The sequence below is a fragment of the Eriocheir sinensis genome, chromosome 33, assembly GCF_024679095.1.
Source record: "Eriocheir sinensis breed Jianghai 21 chromosome 33, ASM2467909v1, whole genome shotgun sequence".
NCBI classification, from domain to species: Eukaryota; Metazoa; Arthropoda; class Malacostraca; order Decapoda; family Varunidae; genus Eriocheir; species Eriocheir sinensis.
In genome coordinates this window covers 8,695,005-8,710,819 of record NC_066541.1, presented here as the reverse complement: position 1 = coordinate 8,710,819, position 15,815 = coordinate 8,695,005, and positions in this window count along the sequence as shown.

Genomic DNA, 15,815 nt, shown 5'->3' with positions numbered 1-15,815 from the left:
CAAGGTACGTGTGTGTGTGTGTGTGTGTGTGTGTGTACAGGTGTGTGTTATCGACGGTTCTTCACTTATATTTCACCTTTATAGTAATTACGTCTAGAATTCAAGGTGATTTGGTAACTCTCTCTCTCTCTCTCATTTACTTTTTTTTTCCTTTTTCTCTAATTAGGAAGACACTGCTATCTTAGATCATACATTTTGTGAGGTCTGTATTTTTTGGTAATTATATGACATTTTCTCTCTCTCTCTCTTTATTTAAACATAAGCACATGTATATTATTTACATACCCAAAGGTGCACTGTCGTGTGCTGCCTATTCAAAGGGCAGAATAAAATCTATATAAAAAAATAACTACATAAACAATAGAAAATATATATACTATAAAAAAAATCTCTCTCTCTCTCTCTCTATCTATCTATCTATCTATCTATCTATCTCTTTCTATCTATCTATCTCTATCTCTATTTTTCTATCTTTGGTTTGTCTTTTTTTTTTTTTTCGATTTCCTACTTTATTTTTTTCTTTACTTTTTATTTCCTCTCCTCCACCCCTCATCCCCCCTCTCTCTCTCTCAAACACAGCCAATCACGTCCTTCCACGAGTAAACAGCCGTCCAATCAGAGCCCGCCGAGACTTCGCCCGGCCAGAAGGGAAAAAAAATAAACTATATAAAGAAATGAAACAGGAAAAGAAAAAGAATGATTAAAAGTATCGCTGAAAAAAAATCCAATTAAGTTTTTCTGAAGGGCAATTTTTTTTTCTTTTTTTTACTTTTTTTTCTTTTCTTTTCACTGCCTAAAACTGTTTCTCGTGTAATTTTTTTTTTTCTACTTTCGCTGTTTTTTTTTTATTTCACCGGGTTTTTTTCTTACATTTTTTTTCCTTCTTTTGACTTTGCGATTTATCTTTATTTTTTTCCCCGTTTACTTGCATTATTTTCTCTCATTTTCCTCCTTCTTTTCTGCAATTTCTGATGGTTTGTTTTTTTCTACTTTCGCTGTTTTTATTTTATTTTACTTCTTCGGTTTTTTTCTTACATTTTATTCCTTCTTTTGACTTTGTGATTTATATTTATTTTCTTCCCCGTTTACTTGCACCGTTTCCTCTCATTTTCTTCCTTCTTTTCTGTAATTTCTCTTTTCATTCCTGTTTTCTTTTTCTATTTTCCTCTCATTTTTTCTCTTCTTTTTCTTTCACTTTATTATCCTTCGCTATTTCTTCGCATTTACTTTCTCTATTTTCTATATTATTTTCTTTCTCCTTAATTTCTATAACTTTTTTCATTCTTTACATTATTTTTTTTTCACATTCCCTCCTTTTTGCTTTCTATTTTTTATTATTTATTTTCATTCACTTCTTCTACTTTCACAATATTTTTTCCCTACTCACTCTCCATACTTTACCTATTTTCTACTCTATTTTTTTTATTCATCTTATACTTTCCCTAATTTATTTCTTCTATTTTTCCTCTGTTTACTTGATCTATATTTCCTCTCTTTTGTGTATGAGTGACACGGCCAATAATACCATCACTAACCTGCCCCCTCTTCCTCCCCCTCTCCTCAACTCCCCACACCCCTCCCCATCTCTTCCTCATTCCCCCTCTCTCCCGATCCCCTTCTCCCCTGCTTTCCGCTCTCCCACCTCTACCCCACACCCCCTTTCCCCTACTCTCCCCTCTCTCATCTCTTCCCCACCCCTTCTCTTCCTTGTTCTTTCCTCCCCTCTCCCATCCCTTCCCCCTCCCACCCCTTTCTCCTCTGCTCCCTCCTCTCCTGCCCCATCCCCCATCCTTTCCCCACCTCCCCTTCTCCCCTCCTCTCTCCTCTCCCCTCTCCCTTCTCTTCCCCAAGCCCTCTCCCTATTCTCTTCCCTCTCTCTCCCATCTCGTCCCCACACCCCCTTTCCTCTACTCTCCCCTCTTACATCGCTTCCTCACCGCTCACTCCCCCTCTTCTGTCCTGGCCTTTCTCCCATCTCTTCCCCATCCCCCCCTTGTACCCTGCTCTATCCCCAGTCCCCTCTCCCATATATATATTCCCCTCCTCCTCCCCTCCACCCCCCAGGCAGATCCAATCAAAAACCACCACCTTTCACCAGAAGCAATAAAAATCTATCCCAGCAAAACGGAAAGAGACTGCCAATAATATTACACGTGTATGAATATTAGATACCTTGCCAACAAATATTCCACCGCCTCGTCCTCCTCCTCGTCCCCTTCCTCGCCCGCCCTCGTCCCCTTCCTCGCTAACCCTCGTCCTCCCCCTCTTCCCCTTCCACGTCCCTTTCCATGTCCTCTTCTCTTCCCCCTTTTCTGTTTCCTTTGCCCTACTTTATCCCTTTATCCCTTTTCCGTCCTTTCTCTTTACGTTCACTCCCTATTCACCCTTTCCTTCCTTCCTTCGGTCCCTTTTCGATATCCTTTTTTTTATTTGCTTCTTTTTACTTTTTTCTCACTTTTCTACTCGTTATCTATCTATCAACTATGCATGTGACTATACCTGCCTACCTATCTATCTATCTATCTATCTATCTATCTAATTATCTATCTATCTATCTATCTTTCCATCTACTTATTTATCTACCTGTGTTTCTTTATCTATCTGTCAATCTATCTATTTTTCTACCTATCTATCAAGCAAGCAATCTATCAACCTATCTATCTTTTTATCGATCTATCTGTCTACCTATCTATCTGACAATATCCATCAATCTAGCTATGTATAACCCATCCATTCACCCATTCATGAACTAATCTACCAATCTCCTTTTCCGCGTGAATATTACCCAATCACGGGCCAGCTCTGTCTTTCAGCCAATCAGTGGGGCCCTTTGTGCCTTGCCCCTGGGCCAATCAGATGAAGGTATTGACCCCGGGATGCCAGTCGTACGATAATCAATCACCTGGTGTGGGAGGACGACGTTCATTACTTTTTTCATCCCTGACACTCTACAATTAAAGTGAAATTAGAGTCTTACGCCGTAACTAATTGTTGAGGGTCACTAGAATTACAGGTCAGAGCTGATGATGATGATAGTGATAGTGGTGGTGGTGGTGAGGGGGAGGATGATGGTGGTGGTGATGGTGAGGAATGGTGATGGTGGTGGTGGTAATGGTGGTGATGGTGAGGAATGGTGATGGGGTGGTGGTAATGGTGATGATGGTGGATTTTTTTTTTTTTTTTTTTTACAACAAAGGAAACAGCTCAAGGGCACAAAAAAGTAAACAATAATAAAAAGAAAAGCCCGCTACTCGCTCCTCACAAAAAGAATCCAAAGAGGTGGCCGAAAGAGAGGTCAGTTTCGGGAGGAGTGCATTGCAGTGAAAGTGAAGGATATTTGGTAAGGTTCCTGTCTGTCTCTCTGTCTGTCTGTCCGTCTGTCTCTCCCTCGCTCTCTCGCACGCACGCAAATGAAGACTAGATGACCTAAACCTAATTACGTATGGGTGTCCAGATTCCCCTTAACTGCTTTGTAATGGTGCACACACACACACACACACACACACACACACACACACACACACAAAGAGAGAGAGAGAGAGAGAGAGAGAGAGAGAGAGAGAGAGAGAGAGAGAGAGAGAGAGAGAGAGAGAGAGAGAGAGAGAGAGAGAGAGAGAGAGAGAGCACGCGATCAGACCTTAGTGAATTGCAGGGGACGGTAGAAGAGAGGAAGAAGAGGAGAATACTTGATACGGTGAGAGAAAATAAAGTCACAAGGACAGACAGACAGACAGACAGACAGACAGACGAGGACAAAGACAAAGGCGAGACGGATACATGGAAATAGAGAAAAATAGAGACACAGAGAAAGAGAGATTGATGGGAGAGGAGGAAGCTGATAAGGCTGAGAGAAGCGAGCAAAGTGATTGAGAGAGAGAGAGAGAGAGAGAGAGAGAGAGAGAGAGAGAGAGAGAGAGAGAGAGAGAGAGAGAGAGAGAGAGAGAGAGAGAGAAACTCAGGTGTGACCAAAGTAACCATGTTATCTTTCCTCCTCAACCTTAACCTCTTCCCTTCTCCTCCTCCTCCTCCTCCTCCTCCTCCTCCTCCTCTTCTTCCTCCTCCTCCCCCTCCTCCTCCTACATGCGTCTACCTTTCTGTTTCTTCTTCCTTTTACTTCTCCTGACCTCTTCCCCACCACAACCTCCTCCTCCTTCTCCTCCTCCTCTTCCTCCTCCTCCAGCCTCTCCTTCACTCTCTTTCTCTGTTCCTCCACTTTTCTTCCTCCTCTCCCTATTCCTGCGTTTCTTCCACTTCCTCCCCCTTCCCTCCAAGAGCCTGGGGGAGAAACACGGAGGAAGGAAGAGATAAAAGCTGTCTCATTTTCCTTTCCTCCATCTGCTACAGGGGAAGGAGAGAGAGAGAGAGAGAGAGAGAGAGAGAGAGAGAGAGAGAGAGAGAGAGAGAGAGAGAGAGAGAGAGAGAGAGAGAGAGAGAGAGAGAGAGAGAGAGAGAGAGAGAGAGAGAGAGAGAGAGAGAGAGAGAGAATGCAGTACGAGACCGCCAAGTAAGAGAGAAGAGATGAAAGAGAGATGTAAGAAAGAAAATAAAAGAAAGAAATACAAGACCACAAACCAAAATAAAAAAAATAAAAAAATATTACAGAGAGAAGAAAACGAAAGAAAGGTAAAAGGAAGAAAGGAAGAAAGAAAAGGAAGAAAGAAAGAAAAAAAACAAGAACCCCAAGCAAATAAAAAAAAGATTAAAAACACGCAGTACAAACAAACCTTAAAAGAAGAAAAACAAGAGAACAAGAAAAAGAAAAGAATAACAAGAGAACACAAACAACACAACGCAACACAAAAAAATTAAAGCCAAAAAAAGCAAAAAAAAACAGGAAAGAAAGGAAACATCATACTAAACAAGAAGAAAAAAGGAAGGACAAAAAAATAAACGAATGTCTCTGAAAAGGACGAAGGAGAAATAAAAGATTAAAGGAAAAAAAGAACACAAAGACGTCTTCTGCAACAATAAATCTTAGAACAACAATTGGCAACGCTGTAAATAAGAAAGGAAAGACAGCATAATTACCGAGAGAGAGAGAGAGAGAGAGAGAGAGAGAGAGAGAGAGAGAGAGAGAGAGAGAGAGAGAGAGAGAGAGAGAGAGAGAGAGAGAGAGAGAGAGAGAGAGAGAGACACAGAAAGATAGACAGACGCAGACACAGACAGACAGACATAACAGATAGACAGACAGGCACTAACAGACAGAGACAGAAACAAACAGAGACAGAGAGAAATACAGACAGAAACCGAGATAGAGACAGAGAGAGAAGCCGTAACCTTCAGTCTCCTAAATTTGGTAAGCTGAACTGCGACTAACATTTAAAGTGAGTAAGCGTGAGAGAGTTGAGAGCGTGAGCGAGGGAGTTTGTGAGAGAGTGAGAGAGAGTTAGTTACTGAAGGTGCCATTGAGTAAAAAGTCCGAAAGAGAAAGACAGAGAACGTTGAGCGAATGGCTAAGAGAGTGAGCGACACGTGATGATTAAAGGAGAGAAAGAAAAAGAAATGAAATGGAGATGAAAAATAGAGAAAAATATAACCAGAGTAACAAACACAAAAAAAAAAAAAACGAATGGCTAAGAGAGTGAGCGAGGCGTGATGATTAAAGGAGAGAAAGAAAAAGAAAAAGAAAAATAATTAAGTTGAAAAAATGAGAAAAAGTGAAATCAGAAGACAAATCAGAGTAACAAAAAAAATAAAACGAATGACTAAGAGAGTGAGCGAGGCGTGATGATTAAAAGAGAGAAAGAGAAAGAAAAAGAAAGAATTGAATAAAGATACAACAATAGAGAAAAATATAAACAAAAGACAAACCAGAGTAACAAAAAAAAAAAACGAATGACTAAGAGAGTGAGCGAGACGTGATGATTAAATGAGAGAAAGAGAAAGAAAAAGAAAAAGAATTAAGTTGAAAAAATGAGAAAAAGTGAAATCAGAAGACAAACCAGAGTAACAAAAACATAAAAAAAGAAGAAAAAACAACGAATGACTAAGAGAGTGAGCGAGACGTGATGACTAAAGGAGAGAAAGAGAAAGGAAAAGAAAAAGAATTAAGTTGAAAAAATGAGAAAAAGTTAAATAAGAGACAAATCAGAGTAACAAACAAAAATGAAGAAAAAAAACAACGAATGACTAAGAGACTGAGCGAGACGAGATGATTAAAGGAGAGAAAAGGAAAGAAAAAGAAAGAAATTGAATAAAGATAAAACAATAGAGAAAAATATAATCAGAAGACACAGAGTAACAAACAAAAATAAGAAGAAGAAAACAGCGAATGGCTTAGAGAGTGAGCGAGACGATTAAAGGAGAGAAAGAGAAAGAAAAAGAATGAAGTTGAAAAAATTAGAAAAATGTAATCAGAAGGCAAACAGATAAACGAACACACAAAAGAAGAAAAAATAAAAGAATCACGTGAAGATCTAAGAAAACAAAGGAATAGAAGGACAAACACAAGACGAAATGAATACAAACACTCAAAGGAACGAAAGCAAAACAAAGGCAGAGCAAACAAATAAAAGGAAAAACAATAAAAACGGGAAGAGGCAACGAAGCAATAAAGAAAACGTGGAAAAGAACAAACATGTAAATAAAATCGCGTCACCAAACCATTAGGGGGAGAGAGAGAGAGAGAGAGAGAGAGAGAGAGAGAGAGAGAGAGAGAGAGAGAGAGAGAGAGAGAGAGATACAGACACATGACAGATTAAAAGTTACAAAGACAGACAGACACAGATAGAATGACAGACACTTACTAATAAGATAATAAAAACTGAGAGACAGACAGTAACACAAACAGAGACACAAAATTCAACAAAACAAACAAAAACAAAAACAATAAGGAACACAGACAGACGGAACTAGACACACACACACACACACACACACACACACACACACACACACACACACACACACACACACAGCCAGGCACACAAGGACACACTCACAGACACACGCGCCCGTAACCTCACAAGCGCTAAATTGTGATCCCGTAAAACAGGCGGCAAACAATACAGGCCCGGCGTCCCCCTCTCTTCCCGCCCGAATAAATTGCTTACAGTCGCTACCTCCTGCCTTATATATATATCCCATTTCACCCAATTGAGACCGTTGCATATTTCAACCCCCCCGTCCTTGCTTATTCTTTCAATTGGTTTACTTTGTTCTTTTCATATTTCAGGCTTGGCGCTCTCTCCCTCTCTCTCTCTCTTTCGTTCGGTCTCTCTCTTATTTCGGGTGTTCCATATTCCCATTTTCCTTTTTCCGTTTTCATTCTCTTCCTTCTCCTTGTTTTTGTCGTCCTCCTTACACCTTTATTCGTACATGTTTCTATACTTTACGTTCTCTCTCTCTCTCTCTCCACTTCCTGTTTTATTTTTGCTTCCTACTCGACCTTGCTTCTCCTTCTCTTTCTACTGCTTCTTCTTTTTTTTTTAATCTTCTTCCTTCATTCCCTTCCTTTTTCCTCCTCCTCCTCCTCCAATACCTCCTCTTTGTTCTTCTCCTCTTTCTCTCCCTCTTCCTCATCCTTATTGCTCCTTGCCTAATATTGATTGAAAGCTTTCGAAATGCCTGGTTATTACTATTGCTTCTCTCGTAAAATTCCTACTCATCACTTTTCGTCCCGTCTCTCTCTCTCTCAATATTTTTCTTTTTATCATTTTCGTTTTTTTTTTATTTTGTCTTGTTTTCCTCCTTTCCTATCCTCTCTCTCTCTCTCTCTCTCTCTTAATATATTTTCTATCTTCTATCATTTTCGTATTTTTCATCTCTCTCTCTCTTAATTTTTCTATCTTCTATCATTTTCATTTTTCATTTTGTCTCTCTCTCTCTCTCTTCTTCATTTTCCACGTGATGTGTTTCATAAGAACGAAAATCTCGCAGACAAAAAAAAAAAAAAAAAAAGAGAATTGATTCCACTGCCAATTTCGGAGCATTTCGGTGACAATTTGGGGGACAATGATTCCTTTCGTATTAATACTTCATCCATAAATTAGTTCGGAGCGGCATGATTAGAACGGCTTCCTGCTGCGCCATTCATCTGTTGCTTCGTGCGCCGACTACCAACATCATCATCATCATCATTATTATCATCATCATCGTTGCTAGTCGGGTTGTCATTATGTTAAGACACCTCTGTACGTAAATCTCTCGTCATTGTACAAACACACATTTTCATCATTAGCTAGTAGCAGTAGTAGTAGTAGTAGTAGTAGGACGAGGAGGAGGAGGAGTGGTAGTAGTATTCCTGTAATGTTTAATAGGTTGAGGATGACAAGCGTGGTGGACTCGTGGATTTACAGGACGAGAATAAACGACATGTGCAAGCCATCGTGACAGCAACCCGTTATCGACTGTGTCCAAAGATCACCTGTATGCCAGCCGTCAGCCTTAGCATCGCCGGGACGAGGAGAGCATCGGGTGGTAGGCAGAGAAGGGGATCCCAGAAACGCTAAAAAGAATCGAAATACCAATCACATGCACGCTGGGGAGACCATCAGAGCGGCTTATGAGGAAGAAAGAAAAAGATGAAAAGAGAGTAATGATAAATAGTAAAGGAGAGACGAGAAAAATTGGATAGACGGAGAGGGGAAAAAGGTGAAAAGAGAATACTCATAAAAAGAAGTAATGGAAAGACAAAAAACTGCGTAGATAAAAAGAAGTAAAGAAAAAGAAAGTAAAGAAAAGCCAATAAAAATGTAAAGATGAGGAAGAAGAAAGAGAGGATAAAGAACACGTAGAAAAAGAAAAAAACAGAAGTTCCACAAAAAAATACAAGAACGAAAGATTAAAAGAAAATAATAAAAAGAATTAAAGGAAAGACAAGAAAAAAAATGTATGGAGGAAGAAGAAGAGAAAAAAAAAGAAAGAGAAAAACTAGAAGAATAACACAAAAAAACACAAGAATGAAAGATGAAAAGAGAATAAATAAAAAGAAGTAAAGGAAAAACAAGAAAAAATGTATAAAGAAGAAAAAACAAGAGAAAAACTAGAAGAATAACACAAAAAAACACAAGAATGAAAGATGAAAAGCGAATAAATAAAAAGAAGTAAAGGGAAGACAAGAAAAATTTATTGATGACGAAGAACCGGACAAAGAAGAACAAGGAGAAAAAGAAAAAAAAAAGATCACCACAAAAAAAAAATACGAGAATCCTTTATAACCATCTTCTCATTAATAATCTTCTCCCTTCTCCACCTCCTCCTCCTTCTTCTCCTCCTCCTCCTCCTCCTCCTCTTTCTTCTTCCCCTCCTCGCCTAGTATCATTAATATCACCACCTCCATTACCATCACCACCACCACCACCACCACCACGCCAGTTCAACCACCGCCCCAAATAGAACCATCACCAGAACCACCACCAACACCACCACAACCAACACCACCACACCAGCACCCTTACCCCCACCACCACCATTACAACCAGCACCCTTCTACCACCACCACCACCGCCGCCGCCGCCGCTACCGCTGCCCCAACCACTCCGACGCTCACTCGCTCTCTTCCGTCACAAAAAGGGCCGGGGCGGGGGGACCACAAGCTCAATATTTGACGAGGAAGAAGGTCGTCGCTGCAGGCCGCTCTCCCTCTTAGAAAGGTTAGGCGGCGCTTCTATGAAAAGGTCGTGAAGTGGGTGAGGAGGGGAGGGGAGGAGGGAGCGAGAGAGAGGACAGGGAGAGAGAAAGAGGAGGACGAGTGGGGAGAGTGAATTCCAAGTGAGTGAGGGATGGAGGAGAGGAAGAAATGGACAAAAGGAGATACGAGGAAGGAATGGATAACTGGAGGAAAGAGAGAAGTGAGAGAGAGAGGAGAAGGGAGAGTAAATTCCAAGTGAGTGAAGGATGGAGGAAAGGAAGAAATAGACAGAAAGAGATACGGGGAAGTGAGGAGGAATGGAAGGAGAAGGAATGGATAGGCGGAGGAAAAAGAGAAGTAAGAGAGAGGAGAGAGTGAATTCCAAGTGAGAGATGGAGAGAAGGAAGGAAGAGGTGAAAGGAGGGAGATGTGAAGGAGTGGATGAATGGGGAGGTGGAGGAAAGGAGAGAAGTGGAGAAGTGGAGATTGGTGAGAGTTTTTTTATGAGGGAAGGGAAGAAGGGAGGAAGGAATTAACAAAGGGGAGATGTGATTGGTTGTGGAGGAATGGGAGATGGGGAGAAAGGAGGAATGGAGAGATGGAGGAGAGGAGAGAAAGAGAGGAGATAGTGATTTTTATGTAAGGGAGGGAAGAAGGGAGGAAGATATTAGCAGAGGGAGATGTGAGGGGGGGGGAGAGAAATGGGAGATGGGGAGAATGGAGGAATGGGGAGGTGGAGGAAAGGAGAGAAGTGAAGATGGTGATTTTTTTATGAAGGAGGGAAGGGAGGAAAAAAATAACAAGGGGAAAGGTGAGATGGGGGAAATGGGGAAATGGGAGGGGTGGAGAGAAGAGAAAAGGAAAGTGGAGATAATGATTTTTTTATGAAGGAGGGAAGAAGGGAGGAAGAGATTAGCAGAGGAGGAAGTAAGGGGTGTGAAGGAATGGGGAGATGGAGGGTATGGAGAAATGGAGATATGGAGGAGAGGAGAGAAAGAGGGTGGAGATGATTTTTTTATGGAGGAAATGGGGGGGGTGGAGGAATGGGAGATGGAGGAATGGAGAGAAGGAAAGTGGAGATAGTGATTTTTGTATAAGGGTGGGAGGAGGGGAAGAAGAACTGGAGGGAGTGTGGAGGGATGGGAGATGGAGGGAAGGGAGGAATGGGAGGGGTGGAGAGAAGAGGGACGGAGGGCTGGAGAAAGAGATGGAGAGATTCGTGACATTTCCAAGTTCGAAAACACGAGAATAGTAATTAAAAGCGTTTCAAAGGGAACGAAAATACATGATTGATTCGTTTGTTTCCGAGTGTTCATCCTCGTTGACTCCTCCTCATCGTCATCATCACCATCATCATCATCGTCGCCATCATCTTCACTATCATCACCATCATCATCAGGAGCAGCGATTAGCGGCTTGTTTGTTTGTTTGTTTGTTTGTTTGTTTGATTTGTTTATTGTCCTTGAGCTGCTTTCTTTGCCGTAAAAATATCATCACCATTATCATCGTCATCATCATCATCATCATCACCATCATCATTGAATACCTTGATTATCTTTGAACCTATCTCGTCATTGTACAACCACACATTTTTTCACGTCGTCATCATAATAGTCACCTTCATCATCACCCTGGGAACTATCACCATCATCACCATTATGTACTTATTATCATTATCGTTAACACTGCCACCATATATGTCATTATCCACGTCTGCTTATTCATTATCCTTACCAAAATGGGCCTCGCTGCTCTCACTATCATCATTGCCGTCACTATCAATTCCTGTCATCATCCCCATCATCATTTTCACATCATCATCAATCATTCTTATCAACACCCTCATCCTCTTCCTTAACTTGTCATCTTCCCTTTTATCTTCGTAACTGTCACTATCATTATCATCATTATCATTCATATCATTCTCGTCACCATTCCTACCATCGCCTTTATCTCAATCTTTCCCTTTATCTTCGTAATTGTCACTATTATCATCAACATCAACATCATAATCATCAACAATTATTCTTATCAACAACCTCGTCCTCGTCCTAAACTTATCATCTTTCCCTTTATCTTCGTAATTGTCACTATCATCATCACCATCATCACTGTCCCCCTTATCATCGTCCCCGTCGCAAACTCTTTTTCTTCCTCTTCATCTTCCCTCTCCTCGTCCTCTTCTCCGCGAACTTATCACTCCGCCCAGTAATTACCTTAAAAGAATATTCAGCCTCGCAGAAAATTATAAATTGCTTTGCTGATGAGAAATTAATGAAGGCTAAAGTTCGTGCATAATAATTAAATATAAAAAAAAATAATATACGTGAGGGGCCCAGGCCAAAAGAAGGCAGGAAGACCGGGCCGTGATTGGTCGTCGCGGGTGTGAATTTTCAGCCAATCCTAAAACGAGCGAGGCGTCGGTTCCTGTGATATGTAAACAACCGCATCGCCGCCAGACGGTGAAAAGTGTATAAAGGTCCATAATGAATGTTTGGCATCTCGCGTTAGGCCTACACATGAGATAAAGCAAGGCCATTTAGAGGGCCTTGGATAAAGACGTCTCTCTCTCTCTCTGGTACACTAATAAAACTTCCAGCAGCTTTTAGAGCACACACACACACACACACACACACACAGGGGCCGTGTGACACCAGACACCAGGTAACCTTTGTACATGTGACGGAACGCTCCAGAACACACGTGGCACACCTGACGCACCTGAGAAGGGCGGGGCGGGGCAGGGCGGGGCGTGACCGATAGACGCTTCTCCCCCACACACACCACCACCACCATCCTCACCACCACCTCCATCACCACCAACACCGTCGCCACCGTCATTTTAATATCTTCACAGTTGCTATTTGTGTCGCAACCTTTAACGTCGCTGCTACTATCATCAACACCCTTATTATTGTTTTTTTTTTCAAGTATCATCATCATTACTACTACTATTATTGTGACTAGGTGAAAGAGTGAAAATACTGGTTAACTCTCGCATTAGTAAGTTGGACATTTCCAGAATTCAAAGGCGAAAGGAATGAAAGTGTGGAGATAATGGTTAACTCTCGCATTAGGAATTTGGACATTTCCAGAATTCAAAGGCGAAAGGAATGAAAGTGTGGAGATAATGGTTAACTCTCGCATTAGGAATTTGGACATTTCCAGAATTCAAAGGCAAAAGGAATGAAAGTGTGGAGATAATGGTTAACTCTCGCATTAGGAATTTGGACATTTCCAGAATTCAAAGGCGAAAGGAATGAAAGTGTGGAGATAATGGTTAACTCTCGCATTAGTAAGTTACATAATGCCATAATCTACCAGTGGAATGGATGAAACAGTGGAGATGCTAATTAACTCTTGTATTAGGAAGATAAGCGTTTCAAGATTTTAATAACAAAGGGATGCCAAAGTGACGATACTGATTAACTCTCGTATTAGAAAGCCTGACATTTCCAGAATTTTAAAAGCGAAAAGGATGAAAAAGGGAAGATATCGGTTAACTCTTGCATTACGAAGTGGGACAACATACAGATGGACTTGAATACTAGGTTTAAAATCAATACCATTAAACTATTAGCGTCACTATCATTATTTTTTTGTCACAATCAACAGGCATCACCATCCCCATTACTATCATCATCAACGGCCCTGGTCCCTTATAGCCACATCACCATCCTTATCATCACCGTTATCATCAACACCATAACTGTCATTAGTATCGCCGTTGCCCCATCACCATTACACAATTACTTCCTCATCACCCTCCACACACACGTACACCAAAACCACCATTACTATGATAAACATTTGCATCATCACTTTCATCATTACCAAAACCCTCATAAACAAACATCGCCACCGCCACCACCACCACCAAGGCCAACAACAACAACAACAACAACAACAACAACAACAACAACAACAATAATAACAACAACAACAGCAACAACAACAACCCCCGCCTGCGTCCCTACATTAACTGTGATTTGCGAGATATGTTTGTTATTCTTTTCACAATTAAGATTATTATCCCATTAATAGCAAAGTACAGGGGATTATTATTATTATTATTATTTGTAGTAGTAGTAGTGGTAGTAGTAGTAGTAGTATCCTTGTTAGTAATGCCATTATTATTATTATTATTATTATCATTATTATTATTATTATTATTATTATTATTATTATTATTATTATTATTATTATTATTATTATTACCACTTGCATCGTCATCTCGCCATCACCACCACCACCAAGGTCATCATCAACAACAACAACAACAACAACAACAGCCGACATGGACAAACAGAATCCCGGATAATTAATAAGCCTCACGTAGCGCCTTAATTAGAAAAAAAATATGGGATAGAGGAAAGAAAAAGAACACAAACAAAGAGGAATAAAAAAAAATGTTACCGATCCTTCCCATCATCACAAACTTAAGGGATTTACATACACATACATACATACATACATACATACATAACATACACACACATACAAACATAAAAAGACAAAACATATGACTTTGCATTATTTTAAGAGCAATATTATTAAGAGCCACGAAAGATATATGTTGTCACACTATACCGAGAGAGAGAGAGAGAGAGAGAGAGAGAGAGAGAGAGAGAGAGAGAGAGAGAGAGAGAGAGAGAGAGAGAGAGAGAGAGAGAGAGAGAGAGAGAGAGAGAGAGAGAGAGAGAGAGAGAGAGAGAGAGAGAGAGAGAGAACCGGGAAGGTCAACCCTGAATGATCCATGTTGAACCCCAACGACTGAGGGCAGAGAGAGAGAGAGAGAGAGAGAGAGAGAGAGAGAGAGAGAGAGAGAGAGAGAGAGAGAGAGAGAGAGAGAAAGAAGGAAAGAAAGAAAGAAAGAAATGAAAGAAAGAGAAAGAGGAGAGAGCGAAAGAAAGAAAGAAAGAAAGAAATGAAAGAGAGAGAGAGAGAGAGAGAGAGAGAGAGAGAGAGAGAGAGAGAGAGAGAGAGAGAGAGAGAGAGAGAGAGAGAGAGAGAGAGAGAGAGAGAGAGAGAGAGAGAGAGAGAGAGAGAGAGAGAGAGAGAGAGAGAGAGAGAGAGGCTTGTATGTTTCAACATTCGACAATTCAATTTGTCCCATACACAGGCTCTTAGAATAATTATACCAAAAAAGTGTAATTTTGAGCCTCCTTTTTTTTGTAAAAATTTGTTTAAATAAAAAAAAAGAGAGAAAAAAGAAAAAAAAGAAAAAAAAGGAGAGAGAGAGAGAGAGAGAGAGAGAGAGAGAGAGAGAGAGAGAGAGAGAGAGAGAGAGAGAGAGAGAGAGAGAGAGAGAGAGAGAGGAGGGGGTGGACAAAAAGTCAGAGGGAAGTAATAGATGGAACAGAGAGAGAGAGAGAGAGAGAGAGAGAGAGAGAGAGAGAGAGAGAGAGAGAGAGAGAGAGAGAGAGAGAGAGAGAGAGAGAGAATCACACAGACAGACAGACTGAAGTGGATACGAAACCAGTTAAAACGAATATAGAAAAAAAAACGGAGGGCGAATAAATGGAAGGAATGAGAAAGAATAAAGAAAGTGATGAAAGAAAATAGGAATATGAATGAAAGCGAAAAAAAAGAATAAAAGAGAGTGAAACGCATATTGGATAACGTAAAGGAAGCGGGGACTGCATGCATGAAGGGATGGACAGGAAGGAGAAAGGAGTAGAGAAAAAGAGAGAGAAAGACAGAGATTGAGAGAGAGGGAGGGGGAAGAGGGGAAGGGGGGGGGAGGAGGACGAGGGTAAAAGATCAAGTCATTCATAATATAAGACCGATGAGTCACTGTGGCCAATGTGAGCTGCAGTCTCTCTCTCTCTCTCTCTCTCTCTCTCTCTCTCTCTCTCTCTCTCCACACACACACACACCTCGAGGCTCAGGTGTGTTTTGGACAGGTGAGGGAAGGAGGAAGGGAGGCAGCAGGGCAGGAGCAAAATGCGTGCTTGGTGGAGGAAAAAGAAGCTAGGGAGAGAGAGGGTGAAGGGGTGGAGGGGAGAAGGGAGAGGCAGAGTGGTGGTGGTGGAGGTGGTGGAGGAGGAGGAGGAGGATGAGGGGCGAAAGAGAACAAACAAGCCTGCCGTCAGAAAGTGTGTGTGTGTGTGTGTGTGTGTGTGTGTGTGTGTGTGTGTATCGACGCGCCTTAGAAAGTGTAGTACGCATAAGATATAATTTATGCGACAGAAACAAGAGAGAGAGAGAGAGCAAGAGAGAGAGAGAGAGAGAGAGAGAGAGA